A 7,546-nucleotide genomic window follows, 5' to 3' on the forward strand; every position below is an offset into this window, starting at 1 on the left:
CTAAAGGATTCTATGATTCTATATACATCGGATTTCCTTGTGGCTTTGCTGTGAACCTTCAGTGGAGCCAAACAACCTCTGGGTTCTATGTAGAGTGCATGAAGAGATACAAAGTTAAGTGTTCTGAGATAAAGATTCTTTACTCAAATCTGCACTTACAAAGAATATATGTCTTTTTTCTGTCAATAATTTTCTTTTCTGTCTTTTTTTATACACATGAATATCAGGTACTTATTCTGGTATTCTTTGGGGATTAAAACATAGTATTGGTTGGTTGTACCACATTAATTAACCATTCCACTGAAGCCAATAGGAATATCCACACAATGAAGGAATGCAGGTCTCAGCCTTTGATTCCTGTAGCATTCTTCTTTAACCAGAACAAAATATTACTCTGTGTTTGGATTATGCTCAGTTGCAGCTGAGAGATGATTGTTTGTCTTTCAGATTCCATTCACATGATTATCTTTTCATAACTGATATATGATAATTTATACTACATTGCTTTCAGGACTATGTCATGTGAAAAGTAATATTTAGATAGCCAAATATCTGACACACAAAGTATATGACTATCACACACACATGCTTAAAAGTCCAAGAAATCACATCTCCCATGTTGCTCATGTCTCCCTTTCACTGTTTGTGTTGGTTTCCTTTCAGTAAGTACAACTGCAGATCTTTGGCCTGTGCCACACGTCAAATAAGGTTAAGAATTGTCTACATAGAAGTCATTTTTCAACTGTAAATGGAGCAAATATGTAAATCTCAACAATTTACATATATAATCTATATCTTTAAACTGCCAGGTTATGCATACATATGTGCAGGGTGCAACTTGTGCATGCAAGAGCCCATTTGTGACAAAAATTTTGTGAGTGGAATTTAAAATACGTTTAGAGCATGCAATTGGCATGTACACACTTTGCCAGACTAATTGATGGAATGACTATTGAATACCTCATGTAAGGACACAAAAATACAGAACTGCCTAAAACTAACTAAAAAAGGAGCAGAGAGCAAAGTATTTATAATTTTTTTTTTTTTCTCCTTGTGGTATTTTCCTAGATTTTGAGTAACTTATTCTGTGTGCTGTGTTTCTTAACCCCAATGTAATTATAGGAGAGCTCGAATGTTGTTTTTTTCTTTTGTTGTGTTTTGGATTTTTTTTTTGTTACTTTTCAATTGCTGAGGAAATTGAAGGTAGCTAGAGTTTATATTTGGAAGTATTTAACTAGTCCATTTCCATTTGCATTAACATATAATACCATCTTTAATTCTGTATTTATCACAGGAATTTTTTTTTCTTCAAAGATATACCTCTGGGGGAATCAGTTAATTATCCTGTGTCATATCACTTCTGTATGGAGTAAGTCCTTAAATATTAGAGTTCAGTAGGACTGTTCTTAATCTTTGCTATGATAATAAATACTGAATGTCACGCCTTTCAAAAGATCCAAACTGGAAACCTGTTTTATCTCACTAAAATGAGTGGAAGCTCCACATGTGTACATATGAAAGTAGGGAATTCTTACCCCAAATATACCTTGCAAGGATAATTGGAAAGGATTAATTGACTTGATGTGGCTTTGTGGGATGTGAATAGTCTGCTGTGTCCCCAGGAAACGGAGAATTTGGAATTCTTTATTTGCCTGGTGCAGATTTGTCAGCAAAGTTTGTGCATTCAAGTAGTTTTAGTTGTACCTCTGTTTGAAGAAGTAATTCAAAACAAAACCTCAGTTTTTCCCTGTCAGAAGGTTATTCATACTGCTACAGACATTTCACATGAAATTTTGAATATTGAAAATATTTTGTTTCTTTTTTTTTGATGTTCGTGCAGAAGAATGTCTTTCAAATGTCAAAGTGGAATAAGTTATGCATGTGTATATTTATACATATATATACACCAAGATTTAGAAGATTGTCAGTACAACTAGCCCATTTTAAGGTTGGGTTAGATGTGTGCTAAGCAGGTACAGTTTGAGCCTGAGAGGCTATTTTTGGTCCTGAGTAGGAAGCTGGCTAATGAAGCTCTTGGACTATTGATCTGTTTTACCTGAGTTGCATTTTCGTTGCTTAACCCTGCTCTCTTATGCAGTCTTTGACTCAGCAGTCTAACTTGGACCTCTTTGACCTTGTCCATGTGCTTTCTGCTGCAGGGCAGTTCAGTAAAGGTTCTGTACAAGCAATCCCCTTTCTAGCATACTGCCTGCCGAACAGAAGCTGATGTGAACCCTCTAGGAAAGCTGAGATGTGATGTAATATCTGAATTCACCTTCAGGCAGCAATTTTAAGGTGTTATCTCTGAAAAGCAGAGGGGATTGAGTGGATATACCATGAAAGAATTAATGAACTATCCACTTTAATGCTCTCCTAATAATGAAGACATGTTCTGCATAAATCCAGTCCAGCATGCGTGCTAACACAGCAGTATTTGGGTTGGCTGGACTTCGCCTGAGGTGAGACTCTGCAAAGCCTCTGTGGTCTGCTGTAGGTGTTTCTGGGCTAGTGCCCCCTCACAAAAGGGCTCTTTAGAAACAAAACCTTCAGGAGGTATATTTAGACATATAGCTTCAGGGGGAAAAGAGTCCCAGAATCTCATTAGGAAACAGTTAATTTCTAGGGTTGTGAGTGTATTCAATGGTGTGGGAATATCTGCTGCATTGATTTGGTACTAAGGTACCATCATTAAACTTCTACAGATGCAGATCAGAAGTCTACAGTTCTCCTTTCATCATAGCTGCATGGGAATCTGCTTGAATGTAGAGAGCAGGTTGCTTATCAGCTAGTATGATGAGACACAGTATCAGCCTCAGCTGCAGATTCAAGAAACCATGAAATAGATTTTGATAAGGTATACAATTTTGTGAGACAGTGATGGCTACCCAGGTGTGGCTATAGAGTGGCTATAGGGCTGCAGAAGAAAGTCTTTCCACCTATGAAACACCTATAAAGCATCAGCAGATGATTTCTAATGTTCTTTAGTGGGAAAAGATACTTGGGATAGGACAATGCTTAATGCTTTCATCTAAAAGATATTTACTCTGTTGTAGTTGTGCAGATGTCTTCATAGTCCATGGATCTGTGTATTGCAGTCACGTCTTGAGCTGAAAGCTCAAAAATGAAGAAAATATTGCATCTTTCACACTCGTTTGAACATAGAAGTTTTAGACAGATAAGTTTTAGGAAATATAGCTAACTATTCAGAAAACTTTAGGTAACACAAGCCTATGCTCATTCACAAAAATGGTTTCACAGAGGGTGAGAAGTGCCACAGACCCTTAGAAATCACAATAACAAAAGTACTAGTCAGATGCCAGTCACTGAGAAACTGGTCACTTTTACTGTGCCATTGGCAAGTCTGACTATTCTGTGTAAAACTGACTGCTGCAGCTTGTTCAGAGCAGGGGCTACACCCGTTTCTTCATTCCTGTGGTGGGTTCCAGTCTTCTCTAAGTGCTCCTTTCCAAGTCTGGACCTCCTACATTTTTTGTGTTTGTCGGCAACATGCATGACTAAACTGGTATTTTCATATTTCAGTGCAGTTGAGGCCCCTTAAAGCAGAGGGTTGCAAGTGTGAAGGAGAGATATGTTGTTCCCTAATGGCTTATTACTGTCCCATTTGCAATTCAGATCAGTTCCAAATTGACTGAAATTTTTAAACACATAGCAGGCAGCTTAAACTAATGATTGTCTGGAGGTTCACATCTGACATGAACTAAGCTTCTGTTCAAAACAAATTGCAAATAATTCCTCCCTTAGAGTCAAAATGTCACTTTTTACACTCTGCTTTGTTGCCAGATTTTGTCAGTTACATTAAGAAAACCCACACCAAAACCCACAAAAAACCTGCTACCCGCTGAATGTTCTGAATTCGGAAGCGGAGTGACATGGTGGTTGTTCCCCCACTTATTTACAATAATGTGTGTGTCTGGCTCTCTGTAGCATGATGAAAAACCCTTCCCCAGCAACCAGAAACCCCTCAGCCTGTGCTGAAGACCCCAGGGGCAGCGGTAGGTCCAAGCTGCCTAGCAACCCCCAGCAGGCAGTGGGGCCACCACAACATGGCATGCCCTAACCCCGCTCAAACCAGGGCTTCAGCCTTGTTAGCCTTGGTCGCCAGCTGCCCCAGGCCTGGACAAGCCTAGTGCTGAAAGTAGGGGTGTCGAGGGTGGCTGAAGTGTTTGGAGGGACAATGGGAACCACACAGATTGTGTGCCACGTGCTGAGCCTTGTGTCCTTTGATGATGCCCGTGGGAGGGAGGTTGGATTAGATGATCTGTAGGGTCCCTTCCAACCTAAGCCTTTCTATGATTCATTCTATGATGAATAATGGTACAGAGTTCCAGAACTGCCTTTTCTTCTGGCCGTGGAGATGTAGTAAAGCAGGCTTGATCCTTCATTGTTTGCACTTTTCAGCACCCTACCTTGTAACAGCTGCTTAAAGAAGTAATTCAAACTTGAGGGTCAACTCCGTCAGGATTTCAAAGTCCATAGGTTTGATGATGATGAAAAGGAAAGCTCTTTAAAAATGTCCACTGGCTTGGAAAGGATACGTTTAATATTTGATTGAAATTGGGTTTCCCTTGAAAGAAATAAATCATCTGAGGAGAGTTCATTGGAGAAAGCTTCATAACTTACAACCACTGGTAACTAATTGAGAATAGGAAGGTATTTGCTAATTTCTAAAGGGATTGAGCTTATGTAGAGAGGGGAAAAAAAAAAAAGCTCAAATTTCCTTTGTTGTGATCCTTCTGTATTTCTGCTTTGTAGATGTAGGGATAAGATTTGGGACAGTCTCTGTTTTTTTTTAACCCACAGTGTTACAGACTTGTGTATCTTTATTAGATGTTACTTGGAAGTCTGCGTTACTTAACTGTGGCTACCTCTGAACTCCAAAAAAAAAACGGTTGTTTTTAAAAAAAATATCACAAAGAACCCTCCTTTTATATTCATCAAGCTGCTTGTTGAGTTGCTATTTATGTTTTCACCTTGAAGTGTGTATTGATATACTTTGTACAACGTTGCACTTCTTAAAAGCTTTTGCATAACACACTGTCATACTTCTGGGTTTTTGGTCCCTCTTTCCACTGGGAAATGTATCTTGAACTGTTGTTAAAGTGGTGCATTAAACGTCTCTGTGTTGGTGGGGAGGAAAAAGTCAAAACCAAATGAAAGCGACTTTGCTAAATTTCAACTTTCCATCTACATGTTCATTACATGTAAAAAACTGCATTGTCTGTTGGCTTTTTTCCTTTTTTTTTTTTTTTTTTTTTAACTGAATGGAGACAGGAAATGTAAAAAAGCATTTCTTAAGATGTACCTAACTTTCTAATTTTTCTGGGAATATCTACCTGCTTGTAACTAGCCCTAGGAAAGGTGTGTGTTGCTTTTCAAACAACTTTGTGAACACTGCCTTTTTTCACTAGATAAATCTGTTGAAGACTAGGTTTAAATACAGTTTGTCCTGCCTACAATTAAATATGTATAAAAGAAGTCTTGCTGTTTTTTTTTTAAGGTTAGAACTGAATCAAAGCCATCTTTCATCTGTGAAACATGAAAAATCATTTTTCATCTTTTTATTTGCTGGAGAACGGATGCCATCCAGAGGGACCTTGAAAGGCTTGAAGAGTGGGCCCAGGTAAACCTCATGAGATGCAACAAGGCCAAGTGTAAGGTCTTGCACCTGGGTCAGGGCAACCCCCAGCATCATTCCAGACTGGGGGATGAATGGATTTGGGGTAGCCCTTTGGAGAAGGACTTGGGGATATTGGTAGTTGAAAGGCTGGACAGGAGACAGCAATGTGGTCTAGCACCATAGCTTCCTGGGCTGTATCAAAAGGAGCATGGCTGGCAGGTTGATTGGAGGTGATTCTCCACTTCCACTCCTGTAAAACCTCACCTGGAATAGTGTGTCCAGCTCTAGTATGTTCAGTTCTGGGATGCCCTGTACAAGAAGGACATGGACCTGTTAGAGCAGTTCCAGAGGAATGCCACAAATATTATCAGAGGGCTGGTTTACCTCACTTATGAGGACAGTCTGAGAGAGTTGGGGTTGTTCAGCCTGGACAAGAAAAGGTTCCAGGGACACCTTATTGTGATCTTTCAGGACATAAAGAGGGTGTCTTGTCCTGTAGTGACAAGGGGCACTGGTTTTAAGCTGAATAAGGACAGATGTAGATTGAAAAGGAAGACATACTTTACAATTAGGGTGATGACATACTGGAACAGGTTGTGTAGAGAAGCCGTGGATGCCCCATCATCCAAGCCTTCAAGGTCAGGTTGGACAGGGATTTGAGCAACCTAATCTAGTGAATGTCTCAGCCCAACCCAATCGATTCTGTGATTCAATACATGATTTGAAGGGAAAGCATGTGGCGTTTTTTGACCATATCTCTAAAATGTGTTGTGCATGCTCAAGACTGTAGCACTGTCATTCTTCAGCTTTGCTCTGCTCTTTTGTCCCCAGACAGATTTATGCCATGACAACAGATAAATTTTAGCCTTAATTTAGGCCAAGACAGAATTCATAATCCTTTTGATAAAGAGCCTATACCAAGTATGTTGTGCTCTGATACTAAGGGGATGGGCATAATATAATTACACAGACATGTTTTGTCTCTCAGAGCAGTAGTAAAGTGGTTTTTGGTTGGTTTTTTTTTTTTGAGTTATGATGTACATAAAGAGGATTGTCTAGGGGACAGAAAATATCTTTTGCAGAACTATGCTACTATCTGCCACTGTATTAAAAGCTTCAAGATTTGTTTTTGTATGAGTCTCTTTATGTCTTCTATTCACCTAAACCTTACTTTCACTTAGATGGAATCTCAAGTGAAAATAAAAATAAATGAGTATCCTAAATTTCTGGCAAACCATTTCTGATGCTTTTGCTTTACATTTTTCATGGTGCCATCCATCAAAAGCTAATCTCTCAATAAACTCGGGCAATGCATTGCACTTCCTTCCTTCACATGGCCCTTGAGAGACCATGAGAGGTTTTTCTAACACGATGAAGTATTTTCTAGTGGAAAATGATAACGTAATCTTTTTTTATTTTCTCACTTTGATGCAACAGGAAGACAGAGGAACATATTCCTTGCAAATAACACAAAAGCCACTTTAAAGAATTGCTGAGCTGCTTATTGCATTAGCTTTGACACGAGGACCCATCATTTCTATTGCAGGAGTATCATGAAGATACCATACAAATCAAATTAATTTAAGTAACTTTTGTCATATTAAGCTATATTACATGTGCTGTAGGTCCAGGATTTTGGAACATCCAGAAGATTCTAAGGCTTTCCTTAGGCTGGGATAATCATCAAAAGGCTTGGAAACTTTTTTGAGCTATATGAACTATTTTTGTTCGTGAAATCAGGCTGGAAATCTCCCAAGATTGGCTCCTGGGGAAGATTATTGTTATTTCAATCATCTGGCTAGAGAAAGGGCCTATTGTCATGTATGATTATTGGCCTAATCCTGCAAACTATGCACAGTGCTTTCAAACACAAAGTCAGTGAAGGTAAGTACAATAATATCTGTATAT

Source organism: Merops nubicus, unplaced genomic scaffold, assembly GCF_000691845.1.
Source record: "Merops nubicus isolate BGI_N331 unplaced genomic scaffold, ASM69184v1 scaffold2038, whole genome shotgun sequence".
Classification (NCBI taxonomy): domain Eukaryota; kingdom Metazoa; phylum Chordata; class Aves; order Coraciiformes; family Meropidae; genus Merops; species Merops nubicus.